General features: G+C 38.4%; 1 protein-coding gene across 5 annotated transcripts in view; it reads right to left on the reverse strand.

Moving 5' to 3' along the window:
• The window catches only part of CDH12 (cadherin 12), a 790632-nt gene that overhangs the window by 611727 nt on the left and 151756 nt on the right, over positions 1-27149 (reverse strand). The window contains exon 1 of one of the 5 annotated variants that reach the window (XM_081952522.1): positions 17676-17817. The exons of the other annotated variants lie outside the window; for them this stretch is intronic. The gene's annotated coding sequence lies outside the window, so the exon portion shown is untranslated. Of the gene's footprint in view, positions 1-17675; positions 17818-27149 lie in introns of those variants that run through there. 5 annotated transcript variants of the gene reach the window in all.

The following is a 27149-nucleotide window of genomic DNA, read 5'->3' on the forward strand; positions in this document are numbered from 1 at the left end:
ATTTTGAATACAAATAGAGTGATTCACAAGGCCTATTTTTAATCCTAGCCAAAAACCTTCATATTTCTTGAGAAAAAAACATCCAGAGGAGGTGCTTTGGAAGATAAAAGCAGCTATGGAGGCTTTTTCTGGTTGCCTTCCCATGCACCTGTGTGCATAACCTGTTTTCCTAAGAAATATGCTAAATAGAGCAGCTATATAAACAGGTGCAGAATAGTTTTCAAAGTTATAGAAGTCTGGAAAAAGATGTGGCCTCTTGAATGATTTAAAGACCGTTACTTCATACAGATTTCTACTTCTTTTGAAGTATTTGCACAGATTTAATATAAATTAAAAATTCCATACCAATGTTCAATCTTTTGGCTCCAGGGGGTTCATCAATCAAAATACAAAAGAGCATCTATCTGTGCTGCTCAAAATAGTCTTTGACTTTTGCTGGTAGGTCCTAATTTAGGAGCAGAGTTGAATTAAATATTCAGCTACAGGTACTTTACAGACAGAATTCTGGATCTACACAGAAAAAAAATGTATTCTGATCACTGTGGCCCGTGCTTTCTCCTTCTCCCTCCCTCCTCTTCCTCCTCCTCCTTCATCATCCAGGGATGGAGAAATATCAGGTATATGGGTGATCTACAATAGACTCAACCATTTATAAAGTTCTGATTATTGAGAAAAGGGCAGCAGTTGAAATGTCCCTCCATCCAAATAACTGATTAACCCCTTTTTTTAGTTATTTTTGTATGCCCACCTAACTGAGCCATAACAACATTACACCTAGGTCCATTATTAGATATTAAAATGTGAAATCTACTATTGAATTAAAAGACTGCATGCTTCCATTGTTTTTACAATAGTTATTTCCAGGACGAAATACTGGCTAATCCATATCTATTTTTCCAGTTCTGGTGGATTCAGTTCCTTTAGTTTCTTCGGGTCATGCCTCTCTGGGAGACTTTGTCTTCTGAAGAAGAAGATGAGAATTGGGACCTGAAGGTATATAGAGCTTTGTAACAGCATGGCATGTAAGGCTTTGGTTTGGTAATAGGAATTTTTTTTTTGCTTTCCTGATCCTTCAATGCTGACTTTAGAAATAGCCTTTCATCATGGGTTTGTAAGATCTTGAATTGTGTTATGTCCTGGTCTAACAGTTTCTTGAAGTTATTTATTATTGAGCTTAGTTCATAAAAAAGATACTCTGAGCCCTGATTTGGAAACTGAGAATTTGAGAATAGTAAGCAGTTAGTCTTTCCTGCCTTTCTCTAAAGATGCATTGAATGGTCACCCAAATCAATATTTACTTCCTTCAAACCTGTAGCACCTTGTAAGAAAATGTATTTCTGAAACACAAAATTGTATGCAGGATGCACCTTCTGGGGGAGCCTTTTTTTTAAATGCAGAATTTATGGAATGGATTTAATTTCTTAATAGTTTTTTTTAATCTTTTTTCATCCATTTGACAGCTGATGTCATTGAGCTTTTCCTGCCAACCCTGTATTGCTTTTGGAACAAATAGCAAATGTTGAGTCCTTTAATAGAGTACTAAGAGTGTTTATTAGAGCTGCAAGCTTTAATTGGATAAAACAGTAGATTAATTAACTCAAGCTTTTGTTGATTATCTGGTGAGGGCAAATGCTAATCAGCAGAACTGCAAGTTAAGACACATTTGTTTGTTTTTTGAAGTTATTTTGATTCTCATATGCATTTGGAGAAATGGAATAAAAAAAGAGAAACAATTAAAGGTGGCTTTGTCTTGAAACAATGTGTTATGATTATTAAATTGCATATTACCCGACACTTTCTTCTGCATACTAAGAAGGATTTTGGTAATATGCACAAACATTGAAATTCAGTTGATTACATTAGTTATAAAGCAGATTATTAATTAGCTAAGACTGAAATCAGGATTCTTAAGGAATAAAGGCAGAAAGTTTGCCCAAAGTACAGACAATTCTAAGTCTCTTTAGGTTCACCTATGTGATCATAAGTCATCACATCAACATACAAAAAGTATTATTACTTTTTAGGAAATTATTATATAATAATTATAAAATAATATAGGGATTTAAGAGCTACAATAAAATATAAGAAAAATGACAATAAGCACTTAAACTTGTATTATAAAACAGCAACCATCATCATCTTCCTCCCTGAAAAAAGATATCTCTTGAGCAACTGCCAAAATGGCTACATCGATAATGACTTCAGGATAGGTAATTCAAGTAAATTAATCAAGAAGGCCATAAAGCGGATAATATTATTTTTGTAAGAGCCATCCAAAACTTTAAAGTACATGGTGGTAGTTACCAAGAAAGACATTCCAGAAATACTGGACTAATAAAAATTCACTGATTGAGTCTTAAGCATCTTATCTTTTGAGGGTTCTTAAATTTCATATAAAATCTGGAAAACAAAATTTCATATATAATCTGGAAAACATCACTCATCAAATTCAAGCATGACATGATGATAGGGACGTTATTGTGAAGTTACACTCCAAAATTAATTCAAATGGACTAAAACAAATAAGTGTGTTGAGAGGATTCTGGCTCCAAGCCTTTCCCTTGATAGGAAGAAAATGAATAATGTCAGTTAATCACTAGTTTCTGAAGCTTCTAATCCCAGAATGACTTGTTTTCAAGATGGTGGAAACATTCTGTGTGTGCATGGAAAGCGTCCTTCACTTTCTTTATTGCTGCCTTCTGTTGATATTTCTTTAAGTATTTCTGAAGCTTTGGAGAACATGAAGAAAACCTTTAAGCAATTGCAAATATTAAACTCTTGCAGTAATTCACTATTATTTATGATTAGCTACATAAGCAATCGTCTCAGCAGATGGCAGCACTTGGCTGAACTTGCCTGGATTTCAAAGCCAAGCATTCAGGCCTAATCAGTTCTCAAATGGGAGACTATCCAAGATTACAGGGTTGTAGATTCGCTAGATAGACTAGGAAATTAAAAGGAATTGATAATGGTAAATTGTACTGTTGCCAAAAGCCTACATGGTTTTTTCCTGAAATCACTCTAAATTGAACTTGATGGGTTTTTTTCAATTTATATAAGTGATTGCTATATTAATGGAAACATGCTAAAAATTTCACAGCTAGTATTCTGTCAATGGGATCCGTGTGCCATACTCACTTACACCTCATAAACTGTCTCTCACTGCTTGTTGATTTGTTTCTTCTGAACCTCCAATTGAGGATGAGATTCTGTGAAATGTCAAACACTATTCGATCTTAACTTTAGAAATTGTCAGTAGGCATTCCTGAGACCTCTCATTGACCATCATTGACCATAAAGGGCCTAAGAGTATCATATTGCTTTGTGGTATCCTACTAGTGCATAATATCTGAAAATCAATACAACTGTCACCGTTGAAGCCTATTCTCAAGCATTTAAGTACATTGGATCTATTGGATGCATTACTATTTATAAAACAGAATATAAAGCATAGATTTAATTTGGCCTCCTCCTCCCTTAATCTTCATCCGCTACCTCCATGAGATCATTTTTTGGGGAATTTATAATCTGTATAAATATCTAAAATGTAATGACAAGACGTAGGCTGACAGCCTAGGAATGACAGATATGATGTCTTTCAAATGATGTCTACACCACTAAGGCCATGGGTTGGTGAGGTACTACATTTTTAAAATTAGTTAACATCCTCAATGAAAATTTTCAGGAAGGAGGTGGTGGAAACATCTTTAAAAATATTTTCATATAATATTGGACTATTCTTCAGAATGTGCTATTAGCACTTATGGGCTTTCACCGGTATTCTTAATGTCCCTAGGCTTTGACCAAGCAAAGCAAGTAATAATCAATAGAATGAAGGACATGGAGTTCCAAGAAGAACTAAATAGGTTGCCTCTCCACAGTAGGGATAGAATCAAACAAGGTGTGTGGGAATTGGCAAGATATCTAAATGATCTGATCTTCCCAAAATAAAGAATAGCTTTCTTCAGAGCTAGATTTAACATTCCCCCCTCAGCACTCCTCCAGGGCAGTTATAAGAAAATACCAATAGCAGAACAGGTATGTATATGTGGTAAAGGAGAAGTCAAAGATATCTCACATGTTTTATTGTACTGTGAATTATACAGAGTTTATAGGTCAGCATATATTCTCCCCTTACTAGAGAGATTGCCAGAGAGGGCAGATAATTTTTAGGTAGGCTTTCTCCTCCAGGATTTAAACATGCCTACCACACATGCAATGGAAACATTCTGTGTTGCTGCAATATCGATAAGAAAAAAAAATTAGTTACAGAATTATAGTTGTCAACTTGTACCAACATTTTGGAGATATCTCTAACAATTTTTGGAACATTATATTTACTCACATACTTATTGGTTTTTCACCCACATAAACTAGGGAATGACCCTAACAGTTTGAAGAACATGCAGCTTCTTAACAGGGATGTTATTTTCCACTATTAATGTCAGTACTATTTTTAAATATATATTAAAAAGTGATGTCTATTGCTGGTCTATGACTGTAATAAAGTTCTATTCTATATACTATATACTATATACTATATACTATATACTATATACTATATACTATATACTATATACTATATACTATATACTATATACTATATACTATATACTATATACTATATACTATATACTATATACTATATACTATATACTATATACTATATACTATATACTATATACTATATACCATATACCATACTACACTACACTACACTATTAGCAATTATTTTTCACTTATAATTCTAAAGCTAGAAATGTCTGGAAAATACTCCAAAGTACATGTTGTAGTTTCTCAAGGAATGCAGACTGCAAGCTTGACAAACGTAGGTGTTTTTTTTTAATTGAATACCCTAACATCTAGTGCATGGGAAGACCCAGGTTCCTAAGGAACGACTCCTTGAGCTACGCTATATGATCACAGTTACTGCAAGCCCCTAACTAAATTGTTCATTTCTTGGTGTTTTTCACTATGTAACATTGTTGACATTAGCCAGGTAATAATTTTCCTGTGAAACAGTGACTGCCTTCTCAGGATCACTTGTCAGTTAAAGAAATATTACACAATCTGCTTCGTAGTTTAAACGATAGACAGATAGGTAGAAATAAAATACTGGCAAAGAACGTCCCATTTCTCATTCCAGCATTTTTCTTTCAACCCAAGGACATCTTGCCAGCTATTCTCACATGTCCCCCTAGCAGCTTTTAGTATTCCCCCCCCCCAAAAAAAGTGGGGGAGTTAACCGCACAGACTCACAAAGAACACTGCAAGATGTATTTTCCAGCTTTATGCAATAAATAAATAAATGCATACGCATTTGCTGTTATGTGATATTTTAAACAGTGATATGTTTGACAACATTTTCAAAGCTCAGAATGGGTGAATGGGCCATGTGCAATTAAACCACAAAGGAAACAGAAGTGATTCTGTTCTGAACTATGAGCTTCTGAATGAAGATCATGAAGGAATGTGTGCTTTTTAAAATACAGAACTGCATCAAGCAAAGATCATCAAATGCTTAGGCAAATCTGCATCAAGAAAAGAGCTCGTGTGTCCAAATCAGCAAGTGGGAAAATCAATATCTTTGGAAATAAAGGCATAATTTTCACAATCACAATCCTATGCCATTTATCTCAAAGTAAACCCACCATGTTCAGTGGAATCTATCTCTGAGTAAATATATATGAAATTAAATTTGTCTGTGACATTCTTTGACCAGCATTACAAATAATAATAAAAAAGGAATAAGGTAACTTAATACAGGAAATTCATCACCCCCATCCCCCCCAAAAAAATCATTAAACAACAGAACAGCATGTCTAACAGAAAATTTTGTACTGTAATAAGGCTTGGAACAGCATCTGGCAAACTGGAATGTCACTGAAGGGTTAACATTTCTTGAAAATAATGATCATAACATTTATCTGTAGAATCCTCAGATTTGGAAATAAAAGGAGAGAGCAAGACACATCTTAGAACACCATGTAGCAGACAATGTGAAAAGATACGGGCAAAGTTTTTTATTTCCTTAGAGCCAAGTTTCTGGCTCTAAGATAGATAGGTAGGTAGGTAGGTAGGTAGGTAGGTAGGCAGGCAGGTAGGTAGGTAAGGTAAGGTAGACAGGAGTGGGATTCAGCCAGTTCGGGTGAACTGGTAGTTCTGGAGATCAGTTGCCCCTGCCCACCTGCCGCTGCTCTATTTCGCCCTATATTTCCTTTGTTTGAAGCTCAGCTGATTGGCATAGCAGAGCGGATTGCTGCCTTTCAGCTGTTTTACTCACCAGGGCTGCAGGAAAAGGTAAGATTTGGCGCTGATTTCAAATGCAAAGTGTGAGTGTGCAATGCTCGTTGGGTGCATGTATTTATTTTATTTATTTATTTATTATTAGCGTTTATATACCGCCCCCTCTCCCGAAAGGGACTCGGGGCGGTGTACAGTCCGTATTAAAATACAACAGATTAAAACATAGAAATAACTATATAAATACATGTATAAGAGGAGGATAAAATATGCTCAAACTGTACAGCTAATAAATAAATCAATACAAAAGTTTAAAATATCAGGTTAAATTTAAAACACTATCCCTCTAAAAACCAGTAAGAATGTGTATGCCAGGAGGTAGACGTTAAAATTATGCCAAACCAGCCAGTCGGAACAGGTGTGTCTTCAGTTTCTGTCGGAAGGAGCGGAGGTCAGTAATGGTTCTAATATCGGGGGGGAGGTCATTCCAGAGGGTTGGGCCCATCACAGAGAAGGCCCTACTCCTCAGTGTCGCCCGTTGGCATTGCCTCGTGGACGGCACCAGGAGAAGGCCCTCCCTGTGAGAGCGGATTGGCCGCAGGGATGTATGTGGGAGGATGCGATCCCGCAGGTAACTAGGCCCTATGCCATGGAGCGCTTTAAAGATGGTGATCAGAACCTTGAAACGCACCCGAAAGACCACAGGCAGCCAGTGCAGCTCGCGCAGGAGAGGTGTTACGTGGGAGTACCTAGTACTCCCCATGACTACCCGCGCGGCTGCGTTCTGGACTAGCTGCAGTCTTCGGGCACGTCCCAAGGGAAGCCCCATGTAGAGAGCGTTACAGTAGTCCAGGCGAGACGTCACCAGTGCATGAGTGACTGTGCGTAGGGCATCATGGTCCAGAAGGGGGCGCAATTGGCGCACCAGGCAAACCTGGTGGAATGCCCCCCTTGCCACGGCTGCCACATGATCATCCATTGACAGCTGGGCATCTAGGAGGACGCCCAAATTGCGCGCCCGTTCCACAGGGGGCAATTGTTCGCCCCCTATGGCCAGTGATGGAATCAGCTGGCTGAACCGAGGCGCCGGTAGCCACAGCCACTCAGTCTTGGAGGGGTTGAGTTTGAGTCTGTTGTCCCCCATCCAGACCCCGACGGCTTCCAAACACCGGGACATCACTTCGACAGCCTCGTTGGGGTGGCTTGGGGTTGAGATGTACAACTGAGTATCATCAGCATACAGATGGTACTCAACCCCAAAACCACGGATGATCTCACCCAGCGGCTTCACATATGCGTTGAACAAAAGGGGCGAGAGGACCTACCCCTGCGGCACCCCGCAAGAGAGTGGCCTCGGGGTCGACCTCTGCCCCCCAGTCAACACATATTACATCCGGCCAGAGAGGTAGGAGCCGAACCACCGTAAAACGGTGCCTCCGACTCCCATCCCCTCTAGCCGGCGCAGTAGGATACCATGGTCGATGGTATCAAAAGCCGCTGAGAGGTCTAATAGGACCAGGATAGAGGAGTAATCTCTATCTCTGGCCCTCCAGAGATCATCCACCAACGCGACCAAGGCTGTCTCAGTGCTGTGCCCGGGTCGGAAGCCGGACTGGCGTGGGTCTAGATATACGGATTCGTCGAGGTGACGTGGAAATTGCTGCGCCACCACATTCTCAACAACCTTCGCTAAAAAGGGGAGGTTGGAGACTGGATGATAATTAGCTAGCTCCGTTGGGTCAAGTGAAGGCCTCTTGAGCAGGGGCCTCACCACCGCCTCTTTCAAGGCAGTCGGTAAGGAACCCTCGCTCAATGAGGCGTTCACCAGGCCCAGAAGCCAGCCTTGCGTCACCTCCCAGGATGCCAGTACCAACCAGGAGGGGCACGGGTCCATTGAACATGTGGTGGGTCGCAGCCATCCACGCAACCCGTCTAAATCCTCGGGGGCAACAGAGTCAAACTCCTCCCAGAGTGGGCTCACAAGACTCACTGATGTCGGCCCGTCCGGTCCACTGGGTGGGGCCCATCCGCTCCGGATCTGAGCGACTTTGTCTTGCAGATATTCCCCAAACTCCTCTGCTCTTCCCTGCAAGGGTGCCTCCCGCGTCTCCTGCGACAGGAGAGAGCGGGTCACCCTAAACAGGGCGGCAGGGCGGTTATCCGCAGACGCAATGAGAGCGGCACAATGTCTACGTTTGGCCGCTCTCAATGCCACAAGGTAGGTCCGTAAATAGGCTCTTACCTGTGTTCGGTCAGATTCGGAGCGTGAGGACCTCCACCTGCTCTCTAGACGTCTCCTATGGCGCTTCATCACCCTAAGCTCCTCGGTGTACCAGGGAGCCCGGGTGAGACGTTGCCGTAGGAGAGGTCGCAGAGGCGCAACCCGGTCCAAGGCCCCCGCCGTCGCCCTATTCCAGGCGTCGACTAGGTCCTCCGACCGAGCGCGGGTCAGGGCTACAGGTAAAGGCCCAAGCTCCGTCTGGAACCTGTCCGGTTCCATCAAGTGCTTGGGGCGGTACCAGCTTGAACAAACTGGCTCCGCCTCCTCGCGGTGGAGGGTAGCGCCAGGGAAGTCCAGCTGGAGACATGAGTGATCTGACCATGACAGGGGCGTAATCTCTAAATCCCCTATTCCCAGATCACTCGTCCACTGCTCAGATACAAAGATAAGGTCCAGTGTGTGGCCGCCTTCGTGTGTGGGGCCCTGAATTAGTTGGGTCAGGCCCATGGCTGTCATGGAAGCCATGAACTCCCGAGCCACCTCGGACGCTGCTCCCGTTGACGGCAGGTTGAAATCCCCCATAACCAGAAGTTTGGGTATCTCAACCGCCGTCTCCGAGACCAGCTCGAGGAGCTCGGGCAGGGCCGCTGACGTATAGCGAGGAGCCAAGTATACAATCAGCAGACCCTACTGCCTCCCTGGGCCCCATTTCATACCCAGCAACTCACACCCGGGTATCTGAGGAACAGTGAACTCCCTCGGCTCCAGACAATCCCGAATAACTACCGCCACCCCACCACCCTTACCCAGGGCCCGAGGCTGATGGAATGCACGGAAACCTGGTGGGCACATTTCCACGAGGGGTAAACCCCCCTCGTGACCCAACCAGGTCTCCGTTATCCCTGCAAGGTCCAGCTCCCCCTCTGAGATCAACTCGTTAATGAGGGGGGCCTTGTTGGTCACGGACCTTGCATTGCAGAGCATCAGCCTCAGGCCCTGGCTCTGTAGTACCCGACCACCTAGGCTGCGGGGGTTGGTACAGACGACCGGGCATAGCCAGCAGCCACGGTCTCCCAACCGACCTTGCGATCTTTTCTTGTCCTCGCATCCCCCCCTCCCCGCGACCGTTCTAATAAAACAACCCTCTACTGGAATAACTTGTTCCCTCTCCCCCCTCACCCCACTCACTTCCTTCATAGACTCACCTGTTCGTCTGGCGTTGGCTTCCCTCCTGGTCTGGTTATCCCCCCTCCCCTTCCTAGAACCCCCTAAAAACATAATAAAACATTTTAATAAAAAGCCCCTCAGCTTCCTTTTCTTCCACCTCTTGGGGTTCACAAACCCGTCATCAAGGCTGGCCCTTGAAAGGGCCAGGGGCCATACCTGCGAGAGAGGGGCTTCTCGCAGGTGGAGCAGGTCTGACCTCGAGTAAATTGATTGAATAATAAAAGTCCCAGTAGGGTAAGGTAAGTGTGTGCACAAAGCACACACGTGCATGCAAAACACAAGCTAAGCAAACCGGTTGTTCCACGGATTGAATCCCACAACTGAAGGTAGAGGTAGAGATATATTATTCAAGGTCAGATTGTATAAATAGCCCAAGATAGAGGGGAATCTCATAAAATCAGGTCAAAACCTTTAAATCTAAACAGCAAAGATCAGATCTGGGGGACAGAATAGAGAAGAGAAAAATAAACACAATGGAGAAAGAACGACTGACAGTTTGGAAGTGAATCTGTTTTGAATCAAGTCTCATTAGTTTGAAGGGAACTGGGTATGATACTATCCAAAATCAGTAATTATACAACACAATAAATGATAAGCAGACTTATCACTCAACTGAAATAACTGTGGCATTTGTCATCTCTAAAATGCTGCCTCCCTTTGGGGTTACTAGATACCTCATTAGGAGAGTGAATGGAATTTGGATTTCATGTCAGAGTTTATTACTTTTGGCAACCAGAATGGAAAAGAATTCTTTATTGACTAATATAAATTTTTATTGATTAAAGAAGGGAAGGGGATGTTCAGCTAATCCCATTAAAATATGCCCTGATCTTGAAAATAAAAACTTAAACAGTAGACCAATAACTTGAATACAGTGTGTTTATACAGTATGTATATTACCTGTATGGTCTATTTCACTTTGTCAGTTTCACAAGCAAGGGCATGGTTATTTGATCAACTCTATACCTTTCAGCAGGCTGTATCTAGTAGCAATTTTTTCCCCTTCTCATCAATGAACTACTGTATGGAAATTTCCTAATGGCTATTTATGGTTACTCAAAAGCTGACTTTCATGACAACATCACTGTTTTATTTAAGTGTTTTTTCCTAAGTAAGTAAAACTTTCATTATTCAATACCAGTAATAAGTGTATTCAAAGAAACTTGATGGGTTATTGAAGTTTCTTGTGTAATGTCTTTCATTATTCATCATTCAAAAAGAAGCCACACGTTGTTTATGAATGGAATGTTGTACAAGGAAATGAGATGGTTTGGGTCTTTAAGGAGATTCACAGTAATTGACATGCTCTTACATGCTGTAATGTTATTAATGCTCTTGCGGGGATTTAATGGAGCTGAGAGGATGCCAGCCCCACTGTTTGAAAAGTCTCAAGATAAACTAAAAGGTATTTCTATCTGAAAAAGAAGTTTAGTGTATTATTTATTTAATTTAAATATTTATATAGCATCCCATCTTACAATCAGCTCCTTATCATAAAAAGCCCACATAAAAACCATAATAAAACTATAAAAAGCCTTGGGCAAGAAGATAAAGGCAAGCAGGATAGATTTTAATGAACTCCAAAAGAACATATGATAGAATGATTTGAAAATCTAAAAGAGAAAATTATAGAGGACTATACAGTAATCCCTTGATGGTGCACTCATCTGGCTTACAATATGCAGAAATCAATCAATGGCACCAAAGGGTTTTCTATACCTCCTTGCTTTATGCTAGGATTTTGCACTACAGATCAGTTTAACAAACATTCCCCAAAAAAACAATTAGAATATATCATCATCATCATCATTATCATTTCTGCAGCTGCAGGTTCAGCTTTTTGGGTCAACAAGTGCCATCTACTTCCAGATGCCAATCATATCACATTACCTTTCTTAAACATAGAAACATCTCTTTCCTATATGAAAAATTAATTTGGATCATGTTTATAATTTTAAAAAGATAATAGTATAGTTGAAATAAATTATTCCATTTGTCCTGGGTGCAAAATACAGCTGTCCTACCACAGAAAAAAAGGGGCATGATGGTTCAGCAATTAAAAGACCCTGAGCTTGTCAGCTGGACAGTTGACAGACCAGGTTTGAGACCCAAACTCCATACAATGGGGTGAGCTCCCATTACTTGCCCCAGCTCCTGCCAACCTAACAGTTCCGAAGAATGAAAATGCAAGTAGATTAATGTGTACCATTTTGGTGAGAAGGCGGCAATGTTCTGTGCACCTTTGGCGTAAAGCAATGCTGGCCACATGACCACAGAAATTGTCTTTGGCTCCCTTGGCAAAGAAATGGAGATAAGCACCATACCCTAGAGTCAAACATGACTGACAGAAACCTTTACCTTTAGTACATAGAGATAGCTAAATTATTTTCTGCTGAGTACAGAAAACAAGAAAAATATTTTGCTTTTCCAGACCATTTCCAGTTCTTCAGTTACTAACAGCCTAATGAAATCTTGCACAAAGTCTTTTCTTTTATATAGAAATATAAAACATAGCCACAGAGGATAGAATTCAAAATCCTTACTCTAAATCAGACACTGTCTTCCAAAAATTTCTTTCACAATACTTTTTTCATGGTGTAAAACAAGGAGCCATGCCTGTCTGCTTCCTAACTGAGTAACTTTGCATTTGACTCTCTTAAATTTTATTCAGTTATTTTCAGTCCCTAGATCCTACCCAATTTTGTGTCATCTGCAAATCTGATCATCAATTACTACCACCTCCTTATCTAAATCATTAATAAAAAAAGTTTAAGAAATAGAGTGGTCATGGAAGAACTTTATGACATGTCATATGACACTCTACTCCAATTTGATGAAAAGCCGATGATGAATGGTTATTGGATGACAAAGGAATTTTGATAATTTTTTGAGGCAGCTATACTTTAATTTCATTATTATGCCATCTTTATTGACATGCTACTCATGATATTAAGGGTTTCCTTTGGTGAAATCAAGCTATACTTGTAACATTGACACATTCTTTTAAAAAGTTATCAGATCTGTTAGATAGGGTAATGAAGGCACAAAAGGCAAGTGATGACAACAGCTCTTTATTAGGTCAAGTACAGGCATCCACTGACTAGGGGTCTGGCAGCTCCCTTTTTTAAGGGGAAGCTGCCCAGCTCTTCAGCCAATCAGGGTCTCCCTGTTCTGCCTGAAAGGAGAGGACCTGAGTGGAGACTGCGATTGTCCTTGTCAACAACTAGATAGGGGGGAGTATCTAACAAGATCCAAATAAGGGTAGTATGACATAGTTTGTTTTTAACAAATCCATGTTATCTTCTAGTATTCTCTCATCATTTTCAAATGTATACATATATTTTATTTTATACTGTTAATGCATTCTCTTACCCTGTTTACCCTGTTAATGTATTCTCTTAAGGGGTGAATGGTTCTTCAAACCATTAAACAGTACAACACATACCTTTTTTTGGAGAACTGGTCAAAATATGAATTAAGTAGCTTTGCTTTACTCAACTGCTAGCATTTTTCACTGACCAGCTGGTATCCCAATTCTTTTCATTCGTTGTTATTTTTTTCCAACAAATCTTAAAAAGGCCAGGGTTGTTGTCCTTAGCAACCTTTGTCAATCTCAGTTCATTCTACACTTTAACCTTTCTAATGCTATATCAGCCTGTATATATTCTTCCTTGGAGATCTGCCCTTCTTTCCAGCTCTTTTATCTCCACTTTTTTATTGTTGTATTTTCAGATTTTCACTAAGCTTTTGAGAAACCCACATTCGGTTTCTAATATTGCCTTCATTCCCCCCCCCCCCCCAATAGGGAAAATTGTTTGAAATTGTGCTTTTAGTATTTCTGTATCTACTGACTTCATCATCCCTTGCATTTGTGAACTAATGTCAAAAAGTCTGGAGCCAAAGGACAGCTGTGGATGAATTAGAATTCCAAGCTTGCAGAACTCAAAATTCAAATACATACAGTAAACAAGCAGCATCTTAATTTGCTGGAGAGAGTGGGAAACTGACACAGTTCAGTGAACACATGGAATATTGTATGTTTTGGTGGCTACCTAAAACTAAAGAATCAGGTGAAATGGACAAGCATCTGAAAGAGTCAAATTCAATGAGATCATGAAGAAAAGCAACACATATTGCAACACCTTGTTGCAAGCCCCACACTGTTAATATGCACTGAGAGTATTAACAGAATGATTTGTCCTATTTAAAAAGCTATTACTTCATCCCTCAAATGACAGCTTTGTTCTTTCTATTTGCTTCCCCTCATTGGAACTTCATTTGAAATCAGCAATAGAGGAGATGGAGAGAAAGCCAGCAAATCCAAATGCTTCAAATTACTGCACCAGCGCCATGTGCAAGCTATTATTTCTTTTCCAGAAAGAAAATAAATGAAAATAAATTGGCTTGCATGGATATCAAGCTGGCCCAAATTGCAGCATCTCTCACATGACCATCTCATGATTAAAAAGAATTTTCTCATTAAAACAGCCTGCAATGACTCACTTTTTTGTTTGCCTTTCGTTTGCATGATATATTACAAAAATGTTTCTTTGTTCCTCATTGCACTCCTTATTATAAGTGCATGGGTCTTAAGAACTTTAGCAAAAAAAATAGGAGTTGGGTTTCCTCTGGAATAAAGTTATCATCGTGGATTACAAGCCTCTGTCACTTAAAACAAAAGCTCAAGATAGACAAATGTCTCTGAAATGCACTAGAATGTATTTCATGGATACTTGATCTTGGCTGAAAAAAATCTGGATAATCACTAGATGGCATCAAAGAGATACATGAAACAGATACTCTTTGCTGATATATAGTAATCAATCTGCATCCCAGATTTGGTAGCCCCAGCATACTCATTAAAAGGAAGTAACAACCCAATCTTTTAAAAAAGGAAGGAATGGGAATACATCTCAACCCACTACAGGAAAAAGAAGATGGGAGGCAGTATGGCCCATGGTTTATTGATAATGATTGTGTAGCATTCCAATGATGAAAGGGTCTTTTCATGAAACCTCATTTAATTAATCTGATTCATTTCTTGTCTACATGCTTTGGAGATAATGGAGGTACAGTAGCTGTTCCAATTGTTATTGCTTAAAGATAAAGAAGACATTTTATCAACAAGCAGTTGGTTGCTGCAATAAGTTTGTATTTATTCAAGGGGTGTAGTTATGATGCAATTTAAAACCAGTCAACCCTTCTCCTTTTTCTCAGTCTCATTAGCTGCAGTTTTTGAAAGCTGCAGTTACAGTGGGTCAAGAGACACACACATACACTATGCCCTTTGCAGGGCAATCATAGAAAAGAGAAAAAAATTGTAAGCCAAGAACAAAAAGGAATAGATAAAATCTAGTTAACACCAACCTCATTCACTATATCTCTCTATAACTTTCTATTCATGAAAAGCATTCTTGCTTTCACCCCTTCCATATACCATTTCAACATAGATTTTTGTTCTTTAAACTTCTCACCTCTCTTTTTATGAGGACCTTATCAACTGCATACAATTAGTTTCTCTGGCTCCTATTTCTTCCTGACTCATTCAAATATCTTTAACACACTGGTTTTAAATGCAGTTCTCATTCATTCTCTCTATACAACCAAAGCACTTTAAGATACTTTTGTATACAATCCATATTCACTCAGTCATTCTTGTCCCCTGTCTCTTCTTATTTTCATGCAATCCTAAGTACCTCATTCCCACCATATCCAGCTTACCCATTTCCCCTGGCATTATTTATTTATTATTAAATAATAGTAGGCCACCAATCTTTCATGCATTCACAGAGCCATTTTTCTTTATTTTGAAAAAAAGCATTCCTCACAATAGGCAGTGTATACAGCCCACTAATGTCTCCATCATTTGCCTGTATTGAAATATCTACATATTCCCACCTTTAATACACATTCTACCAAAATGCAGAGATTCATCTACTTGCTCTAGATTTTCAAAATATATTACATTTGTAACTTGCTATTATCCACTCCATTTTCGCTTTCAAACATGTTTACCTTGGTTTTGATGTATGAATTTTCAGATCCACATTTATCTTTGCAACACATAAGTTACTTTATATTTGCTGCAAATAATATATGTTCTTAGCCAACAAAATGGCAAAAATACATGCCATTTAGACATCTGCATATTAATTTTCCCAATCAACATACCTTTTCTGTCGCCCATAGAAAACATTTTATACATATTTATCAATTAATACCATAGATTCACAAGCAAGGGACAACACATATCCTTGTCTTAGTCTCTGCTAAATATTGAATAATTCTCTAAGCATGCCATTCATTCTCACATGGCTTATTTCCATCATCAATCACATTTGTCACCTTTAGCAACAAACTTTTAATATTCACACAGTGAATTCCATAATTTAAACATATCACATTTATGATGTGCTTTCTCTTGATATAGAAATACACAATAGTTTATCATATTCATACATTTCTTATTGATCTGCTAAAAACCCACAAATCTGGCCTGCACTGCCCTGCTGGCACAAAGCATTGCTGAAATTTTGTGACTATCACTTCTTTATACTGTTTAAATCTGAATTATGCCAAATAACTTCATAAGAATGCTTAATAAATTGTCGTTATGGTTGATTGCACAGTCAGTCAGATGTTTAGTCTGGATTTATTATTATTATTATTATTGTTGTTGTTGTTGTTGTTGTTATTATTATTATTACTTGTATTACCTTTGAGTCAATTCTGACTCCTATGTGAAGAAATCCCTGCAGCTTTCTTGGAAAGATAAGACCATATTTAGAATGCTGCATCCAGTTTTGGTCACCATGATATAAAAAAAGATATTGAAACTCTAGAAATAGTGTAGATAAAAATAACAAAGATGATTAGGGGTCTGGAGGCTAAACATTTGCAGGAACCGAATATGTCTAGTCTAACAAAGAGAAGGACTGGGGGTAACACGATTTTCCAATATTTGAGAAGCTGTCACAAAGAAGAGGACAACCTATTCTCTAAAGCCCCTGATGGCAAGACATGAAGTAACGGATGGAAACTCATTAAAGAATGATCCAACCTAGAACTAAGTAGAAATTTCCTGGCAACAAAAACAATTAAACAATGGTATAACTTTCCTTCAGAAGTTGTGGTGCACCATCCCTGTAAGTTTTTAAGAAGAAATTGGACAGCCATTTGTCTGGAATGCTATAGGATTCCCTGTTTGGGCAGGAGTTTGGACTACAAGGCCTCCAAGGTCCCTTCCAACTCTGTTATTCTGTGTTGTGTATTTCAGAAATAGGTTACCATTGCCTTCTAGGACTTAAATAAGGTGACTGGTTCAAGGCCACCCAGCTGGTTTTGGGTCTAAGGAGAATTCACAGTCTTCCAGTTTCTAGTCCAGTACCTGAACCACTACACCAAAGTGAATCTCTATTAATTAATTCATTTACAGTAGGTTTTAATATTTACCCGTGAGTCTTCCTTTCTTTGTTTTTTTAGGGAATAATAACATCACTGTTCCAAGAACACCATAAGCAAACCACATCCATCTTTTAAAGTTTACCAGTTAGTCTAACTATAGACTGATAATTTTTCACTATCTTCACAGTTTTTATTTCCTTTTCATTATTTTCTGCTTGGAAATTAACATTGATAATATTTGCTTAATTTCTATTTTTGGATATCATTGACCTCTAAAATGCTTTTTCCAATATTCCTCATAATAGTTTCATCCTAGATAAGGTTGTCACTTACTACCCTTGTTTAGCTCTTTTCATGTCTTTCAAGACTTTTCCTATGAAAATTATTCTTCATTTTTCTTTTAAAATCTTAATTGTTCCTCTTTTACTGCATTCTTTGCAACTATTTTTTCAATATTTCATGTAATATTTTTCTCACCATGATTTGTTTTACAACATTCTCTATGCATATTCCCAGCCATAGCATCATTCATGTCTACATTCCACCAAACATCTTTTTCATATTTCACTATTGTACATACATGCATTTCTGTGTTTTCTTCTCAGAGCATTTGCTGCTCCATCAGTAGAGGGTTAATTTCTTTCTATTTAGCTAGTTTATAGGTAAATTAGGCAATCCTGACCTTTCTAGCCAAAATAGATACAGCATATCCCCTTCGTAAGGAAGTGTTCAGGGATTATTATTCACTTCCCCTTCCCTGTCTCATCACTTCCTGTTACAAGCATTGAAGGGAATCTTTTCATCTTTCATTCAGAGAAACCACTCACAGATTTTCAGAGGCAATATTGCCCTATCTGGAGCAGTCACAGGTAAGTAGTATATCCATACACATCTTTAGGAAGCTTAGGCCCTGGAGGGTGTAGGGACAGTTATATTTTGGGCCTAGACAGTAAGTAGACCACCTTATAGCTAGTAGCATATGGTTTCATTTATGGAGCATGGCTGCTAGTTGTTATTCATGTTGTAATCATATACCATCGCTTATTTTATTACAGATTTACAGAATTTGCAGCATTTAATAAAGTTTAGATGATGGAATACTGTTTCCTTAATTGAATGGCAAGAAAGGTTCACTGCTTGGATAGTTTTCATAGAGCCACTGAGTTACGGATTAGGGAGTCCAGGACATTGTGGCAAACAGTATGTTCTTATTTTGTTTCAAGTAAGTTCTACATTTTCTTTCTTTACACACACTTTCCATTCATTCTATTAGGAGATTAATCCATCTTCTAATACTTTTCTGTTCTTGCAGTTGTTTTACTTTTACCCTAGTTTTTTCACTCCCTTTTCCCACAATTACTATTTTTCCAAATGTTCTTGGGTCTTCCAATTGCTCTATCAGCTTTTCTATAGTTTCTCATCTTTTTTCTACCTTTCCATTCATGTTATCCAAGATATTTTCCCCCTTTGAGTTGCATGAATTCAGAAATTTGCACAATCACCCCCCCCCCCCCCGAATTCATTCCTGGTTCCTGTATTATCCAGGACCGTTGGAGCAGGGATGAAATTCAGCAGGTTCTGGAGATCCAGTAGCAGAAATTTTGAACAGTTTGGAGAACTGGTAAATTCCACCTCCGACTGGCCCCAGAGTGGGGTGGGAATGGGGATTTTGCAGTATCTTTCCACTGGATTGGGGTGGGAATGGAACCAGTAGTAAAAAAATTGAATTTCACCACTGCATTGGAGTATAATATTACTATGATCTATGTCCTAATTTCATACTCAGAAAAATCAAAATAACTCCAATTCATAGTTCCTAACATATTTTAATCCTATTATTCATAATTAAATCTACACATAGATTGTCCTATTTATATTTAATCATCAAGTGTCTATACGTTCAGATCCTTTACTCACATCTGTTACTGGCCTCCCCTTTATTTTAGTTTCACAGCTCCACATTTTTTTTCTTTTCTGGTTTTTTCCCATTCATGCAGTTGTCATTCATACCTTTAACATTTGAAATTTCAAACTTCAATGCTTTGTTCTGATTAGATGGATCCGTATTTATTGATTTACACCACATGTCATGACTTTGGCCAGTTGAACTTTTCACATTTCACCTCCTAAAGTGAAAAAGCTGTCTGCTATTTTATTAACTTTAGTGAACCCACGCCACATGCAACATGTTCTGCTAATAGTAAGGGCACTGGGGTCATTGCTGGTACTTTTTGAACAGTAAGCCACAAGCATGGCCAAAGCCCCATTTTATCCCAAGGATACTCAAAACATTCTATATAAATTTGGATCTTTAATCTAGAAAGAACTTTTCAAGCTGATGGTCTGTTGATGGCATCCTACCAATTAAGAGGTATGTTAATGTACTGACACAAAGATATTTCATAAAGGGCTCTTTCATCTTTCCATTTATAGATGAAGCATTACTGGAGATGATGGTCATTTGCAAAAGCTCAGGGGCTCCATGGAACATATTTGCCTTTGCTATCTGGGAAATGGATGTTTTTATGACTACATTAGGTTGGGAGTGGTAATTAGACTCAAAGAAACTAAGTGGATGTTGATGGGTAATTAGCATTATTTGTGGACATTGTTGGATGACCAGATTTTGAGAAAATTAAACATAACATGTACTTTATTAGGTACTATCGGCTGTGTAAATCTACAAGTTCATATTGCATTAGCAACATGCCCATATTTAAACAGTGGATTAGCTCATTTCTTTTGTAAGTTGATTATTTCTGCTTGAGAGGAAAAAAAAATGGCAAGGAATATTTTTGTCTTTAAATCTTCCAAGACTCAGGATTAAAATGGGAGGGGGAGGGGACTTTTAGCATCATATAATGTATATTTTCTAAAACAAATCAAAACAAAAAAAATCAATAACAGGAAGGTTTTTAGGTGTAGATGTCAGGCATATTTAGTGTTTTATTTAATTTATCTATTTTTGGATACATTCCAAACTTTGTCCAGCATTTTTAACCGCTATTTTTCCAGAGACTCAATCCTCAATCTCAAATTCCTCAATTATGAAGGAATCTACCATTTCTCCCTTTGTTTAGATATTTGTTCTCTAAACACAGTAAATCTCACTGGTTCTCTTTGTTTTCATATATTTCTGAATAAAATAAATATTTTATTTTCATGCCAGTTTGTGTGTTGGGAATTGATCTAGAAATGTGTCTCAGAAGGCTTAGTTTCAGAAGATTGACTACCCATTATTGGGCCTCAACTTGTGTCTTTCACTTAATATGAAAGATAAATCTTTATCCCTTTTTTGTGTTTTTGGGTGGGCTTAAATATCCTAAATTACCAGTAAAAGAGGAAGAAAAAGAAGAGGTAGAAATAAATACCTGTGTCTTCATCCTATGTTGGTTGGCTGCTTATATTTGGGTTTCTCTTTTACTAGAACGTGAATATTTCCTTTCCCGTTACATTTCCTTTCCCAGTCATCTCTTCCCTTTTCCCCAAATATGGAATAGTGAACCGTTTTTGCATAAACATCTTAATTTTGAATGAAAGCCAATTTGGTCTAGTAATTAAGGCACCAAGATAGAAACCAGGAAACTGTTAGTTCTAGTTCCATTTTAGGCATGAATGTTGGCTATGTGAGTTTGGGTCAGTCATTCTATCTGAGCCAATTTGCCTCACAGGGTATTGTTGCAGGGAACATAAGAGGAGAATAGAAGCATATTTGCAGCCTTGAATTATTTATAACAACAATAAGAGTGGGATAAAAAGCTAAGAAAGTCAATTGTAAGGTAGAAATCAATTTATTTGAATATTCCATTCAGACCAAGAAAGAAGACATTCAATCTCAGATGTGCATAGATACACAGTTGTGTTGCACCAAGCTTAAAGGGTAATTCTGACCACTTCATAGTATGCCAAATGCAAAAACAAGAAAATGTATATCCCCTGAAGAATGCCTTTAAAAAAATAATGAGGAATTACTTTTCCAAACTAATAAATAAATTTTAATTTGCTAATGTTATGGGAAATAAAGCTTCATGTAATTAACTAATAAGTTTTAGTATGCTATGGTAGAATTTCTTTTATCATAAATAATAAGTGAAGCTAACCCCCCTCTCAATTAAATTCCCTTGTGGATTAATTATTATCAATCTCTGTTTAATAACTGAATTCTGAGAACTTTGTGAGGGCCAATAGACTGGACTTGGTATGAAAGCTAATTAAGAATAATGAAATAAAGCTATAGTGAACTTATCTCTTTTGTGTGTTGATGTGATTGAGAAATGTCTCAGAGGTAATTATAATTAGTAATCATCTGGGGAAAAATGAGATATTTTAAAATAATAAATGGATGACAGTTCCTGACAGCAAGCAAATTTCTCCATGTCCGTTTTAAAGTTAATGAATATTAGCTAAAGTTAAATAAATAGACACAAACAACACAAAGAGTCTCGGGGCACACTGGAAAATCACATCACAATTGAATTTACTTTCGTGATCTAATTGGATATTTGTCATTAATTCTTGTCTTCTTCATGAAAAGAAACCTGAGGGAATCGTCCAAATGGCAACTTGAAAAAGTATCTTGTTTGTTTTGAAAGGGACACAGAATATTCATGAAATTTACAGAAATTTGAAGAAAATGTATTAGTGAGAAAACTAAAGGGTAAAGGTTTCATAATAAGGCACAGATATTTATAAGCTGGTTTTGAATATGTAGACTGGGTTAAAATTTATTCTACTTCAAACCATAATGGCTTGAAATACATAACCACTCCATTAGTATACTATGTCCCATATCGCAGTGTGACCAGAATTATTTCACTCATTTGTTGGAATACTCAAGATTTTTTTAAAGATGAGGATATATCTAGTTTGGCCTTCTAATAAAAAGTTCTCATAAATAAATTATTTTTCTTTTTCATTCAGAAACAGCATATAGCTAAATACTGTTCCTGCTTATAGCAAAATCCATGTCTGTTTTTTCACAGAAATGTGACAAATAAAAATTTGAGATGGGGGGACCCTCCAGTAACATATTTGAGGAACTTTTAAAAAAATCCAATTTCAGTGAAGCTAAGGTAAGATAATTTCTCAAGATTGTTACTAAGATCATGTTTTAAGTGAACTTTAAGGGGAAATCCTCAAGAAACTTGAGAAAGAATTGAGGCATTCTGAAACATGAAAAAAATAAAGAAGATATTTATTAAAGCTATTGTGTCATCATTAAGGCACAATCATAAGAGTTTACATGTCACTTACTGTGACATGAATTTGCATAAATGACAATGGTTGGACCAACTTTAAAAACTAAAGAGGAATAACCTATACTGTAGTAAGACTGTTCATGTGCAGCTATAGAAGATACTTTTTTAAAAAGTGTGCATCAAATTATTATCACCTGTGATATATATGCAGATTTAATAAGTACTCACACTCTGAAAAGAAAGATAAGGAATTTTAATTACTCCATATGCTTTAGGAATCCATGTGGGTTGTATTAAGCATGACACACCCTTGGGTACAGTGACACATAGCATCTGGCAAAGAGAAAAGATCTATTGTACTGTCATACCTTTATATCAAGCATCACATGGCCTATATATATTTTATGGCAGCCACATTTATGGGAAACATGGCTTAAGGCTAAGTCTTTGCACTGAAAATTCATAATCTTCAAGAATGTGTGATTTCTTATTTTATTCTTACAATTTAATGGAAGCAGTAACATATGTATAATTTTTCTCTCTGGAAATTTTAATATATTTATTCTCTGGGCTTTTTGTGTGTTTTTGAAACAGGTAATCTACTTATTTCTTTGTTTATTGAATTTTCTTTCATTCCACTCATACTGAAAGATGGTTCAGAAAAATTCAAAGGAGTAAAATCCCTAAAAATCTTTTCCCAGATTTTGATTTAACAGTATAAGATGCAACAGTATTGTATATATTTTTGAACTGTGCTGTTAGCTGGTATGAACATTTGATCAAATGACACTGAGGAAATAAATGGAAGATGTTATTGGTGAACTATCCGTTATATATTTATAAGGATTACTGATTTGTAGTGGGGATGGCCAATATTTGCAAAAAATTTGGGCTTCAAGTTCCGATTTTCAGGTTAGTTGGCTGTAGGAGGCCATCTGGTAATATGATGATAAGGAGAGATAAATTACTTTGAGGGTCTTTTGGAATGATGGTGGGCTAGGATCAGTGGTGGGTTTCAATTTTTTTTAGAACCTCTTCTGTAGGTGTGGCCTGCTTTGTGGGAATGGCTTGCTGGCCATGTGACCGGGTGGGAGTAGCTTGCCAGCCATGTCACCAAGTAGGAGTGTCTTGGCGCTTAGCAACCAAAATGTTAGCTGAGAAACTCTGGCATTGAAGCACGCAAGTCTTAAAGCTGTCAAGTTACAAGACCCTTGCACCCCTAACCCTTTAGAGAGAAAAAAACCCAGGGGTGTTCAAACTTGACAGCTTTAAGACTTGTGGACTTCAACTCCCAGAATTCCTCCGCTCAGTCTTCATCTTGATGATATGCAGACGGGCGGGAGAAGGGAGCTGAAACCGGTTCTAAACGGCACTGTAGATTTGTGGAACCTCTTCTATAGAAGAGGTTAGAACTGGCAGGAACCCACCCCTAGCTAGGATGGAGATGGGAAGAGGAAACATCTGGGAAGCAAACCACTCCCGTCCTCATTGTCATAAGCTCCTCAGTTAAAAAGTACCTTCAACATTTTCCCACCCATCTCCTGAATTGAACAACCTAAGCAACCTAAGTCTGCAAATATATATTAGGAGGATTGCTCATCCTTAGTCTAAATAAATATTAATTTGATATACTGCATCAAGGTGCTTTAGAATTTAAAACTCAGCTCTTGACTTTTGAAGGGGGGAAATATGGTTGTATCTCAAGAGAAGACAAGATAAGAACCAAAAGGATACTTATGGTCTGAAGATCAATCAATTTTTAAAAAGTGTCCCAATAGGAATAAGAATGTCTAACCAAAATAAGAATTTTAAAAAGTAGCAGGTTACTTTCCATATATAATTGAAATACACAGATGCACAACAACAGGTTATTTAAGATGAAACAATGTTTGGCAGTTTCGGATATTAAAATTCAACACTGGATTTGAGGATGCACTGGTGAATGATTCTCATTTGTTTATAAAGGAGGAGTAATCTGGCAGTTGAAAATAACCTGGTGAGACTCTTACTGCTTTTAGAAGTTTGCATTCAACTGTATTTAGAATACAAGCCAGTCACCTCATTTTAAAACAGCAAAAAAAAAAGAGTCAAAATAGGCAAGCAGTTAGAATATTTCTTCTGAAGCGTACTCAAAACAGTTTCCTTTCCAAGTTTACATTTGTACACAATTCAATCAACTCACCTTTTCCAATTGCTGACTGTGAATCAATTTGACATATTGAACTGGGTGCTTTTTCCATCAATACAGACATTGAATGAACTTATCGCTGAATCAATTCAGCTGATCACAAACACAAATCAAATCTATAATTCAGCTTGGATTGCAAATTGAAATACGATCTTGGGTAATTTGCAGAGCCTTAGGGTTATGTTTTGAAATAATAGCACAATGGGTATTTTTGAAAATATGAATAGGATAATTAGGACTGATAGAAAAAAAAACTCTCTAAAACTCAGAGCCACAAGTTGGCAGACTCCAGTGAAGCAAATGAATATATAATATTGAAGAAAGTCCAGTGGCAGATGAGATTTGCTGAGAGAGTATCATTGAAGTGAACAGGATATACATGTGAACTTGCTATGAAAATTTTTACATTGATCATTTAGCCTGATTATTTACTAAACTGAGTGTTAAATATAAATGACAAATTATAATTAACTGAACATAAAGATAGCATATCTGTAGATGGACTCTCTGAAACCCAAAGGATGTGATAACTGTATAAAGTTTTAATTGCAGACAACTTGATAGAGAAGGATGTTTTCTTAGAAGAAATCTAAAATAGATAAAACACTTCAGCCCTATCTAGCATATAGATAAAATGGGAAAATAAACATTTAAACAGTTTTCAAAATGAATACCTTGCCAATGGGAATAGTGCAAAACACTGCCTACACAAAGCAATCTTCAGCTCATTTATTATACCACATATTTTAAAAGGTTGCACATAAAGTTGCATGGCTGTAAATTGGAAATACTATTAGTTAGGTGGACTTATTGCAACTTTACATGGTGGCAGGGGAAGGGGTGTTGGGATTGTATTTTTTGCATGAAGATTTTTTATTCTTTTATTCTACTTTCTAAAGAGGTTCAAAATTCCAAGACTGATATATGTTTGATTGGAAATCTAGATGTTACAATTAGAAGGAGGCATTTCCATTCCCATTTTTGCCTATAAGGCAAAACATAATTTTTAGTATAAGAAGACTTGTTCTACCCTTCCTTCCATCTTTAATTTTACTAAAAAGAGAAGGACCACAAAACAGAGGCTTTTTTTTAAAAAAAAATGCACTTTACAATTTTTGGACTATAAGACGTACCAGAGTATAAGACGCACCATGATTTTGAAGAGGTAAATTTTAAAAAAAAGTTTTTGCACTCTGAGGGCCTCCCAAACCCTCTACACGCCTTTTTTTTTTTTGCAAAAAAAAGGGGGGGCATGCAAAGCTTTGGGAGGCTTGTAGATGCTCATGGGAGCTGGGGGGGGGGAACGAGCAAAAAACACCCTGGTTTTTTTTTCAAAAACAGCCCCTTTTTGCTCATTTTTGCCCTCCCCAGCCCCCAGGAGCACTTTGCAGGCCTCCAAAACCCTCTGAACCTCCATTTTTGCAAAGGGAATGGGGTTTTGGCAGACCAAAAATGCTGTATTTAGTGTATAAGATGCACCCAGATTTTCACCCTCTTTTTTGTAATAATTTACAAAATTAGTTGATACAGTCCAGTGTTTTTCAAACTTATTAACTTTAAGGTATGTGGACTTCATCTCCCAGAATTCTTCAAAGAGCATGCTACCTGAGGAATTTTGGGTGTTGACGTTCATACATCTTAAAGTTGCCCTGTTTTAAAAACACTGCTATAGTCCATTCAATTCCTTCTTTTCACACGTATAGGGAATTTGATCTTAAGAATTTCAGGTACAGGAAATCTGGTCTACACAAAGTGCTACTAATGTGAGCATATTTTCATCTTCTGTGTTATTTGCTTAAGTACAAAAACACGTAAAAGCTTTGTAAATTTTACAAATGCATATTCTGGGGAAAAATAAAAGCTTAAAATATGTTTTGATTCATATTTATGCACATATTCTTTAACTCTCTGAATTAAGAGCCAAGTGATGACATAATGACATTACTGTATACCAGTGACGTGCTGTGAGGTTTATGGCTGGTGAGGCTGGTGACATCATCAGGAAGGAGTGCACGGAGTCCAGCAGAGGCAGGAAGGTTCTCGTCATTCCCCAGTCGCTTTTGTGGCTTCGTCATCCGGGAGCACCGACAACATTTCTGCCTCCGCAGCTCCCGGGCGCAGACGGACGGAGGTAGCCAGAGCGGCGCCGAGGACGGACGGAGGTAGCCAGAGCGGCGCCGAGGACGGACGGAGGTAGCCAGAGCAGCGCCGAGGCAGTCCAGCGGGTGAGCGACCGAGGATCAGGCTGCCTGATCCTTCATCACTCACTCGCTCGCTCTTTCGTCCGCCCGGACCGCCTCAGTGTCGCTCTGGCTACATCCGTCCGGCTGCGCCCAGGAGCTGCGGAGGCAGAAATGTTGTCGGCGCTCCCGGTTGACGAAGCCGCAAAAGCGACTGGGGAACGACGAGAACCTTCCTGCCTCTGCTGGACTTCGTGCGCTCCTCGTGACTGCAATATACGTCCAGAAGCGGCTTTTGTGGCTAATGGGGTTTGGGCTTCCAGCCCAACAGCCCCTGCCACTTCTGGACGTCTATTGCAGTCACGAGGAGCGCACAAAGTACAGCAGAGGCAGGAAGGTTATTGGCGCTTCCGAGAACCCTCCTGCCTCCGCCGGTTGCCCAGCTGGCACCGCCCCGCGCACGCACCTCCTCCTCCTCCCTCCTCTTC

The sequence above is a fragment of the Natrix helvetica genome (assembly GCF_964273705.1).
Source record: "Natrix helvetica genome assembly, chromosome: 4".
Taxonomy (NCBI): Eukaryota; Metazoa; Chordata; class Lepidosauria; order Squamata; family Natricidae; genus Natrix; species Natrix helvetica.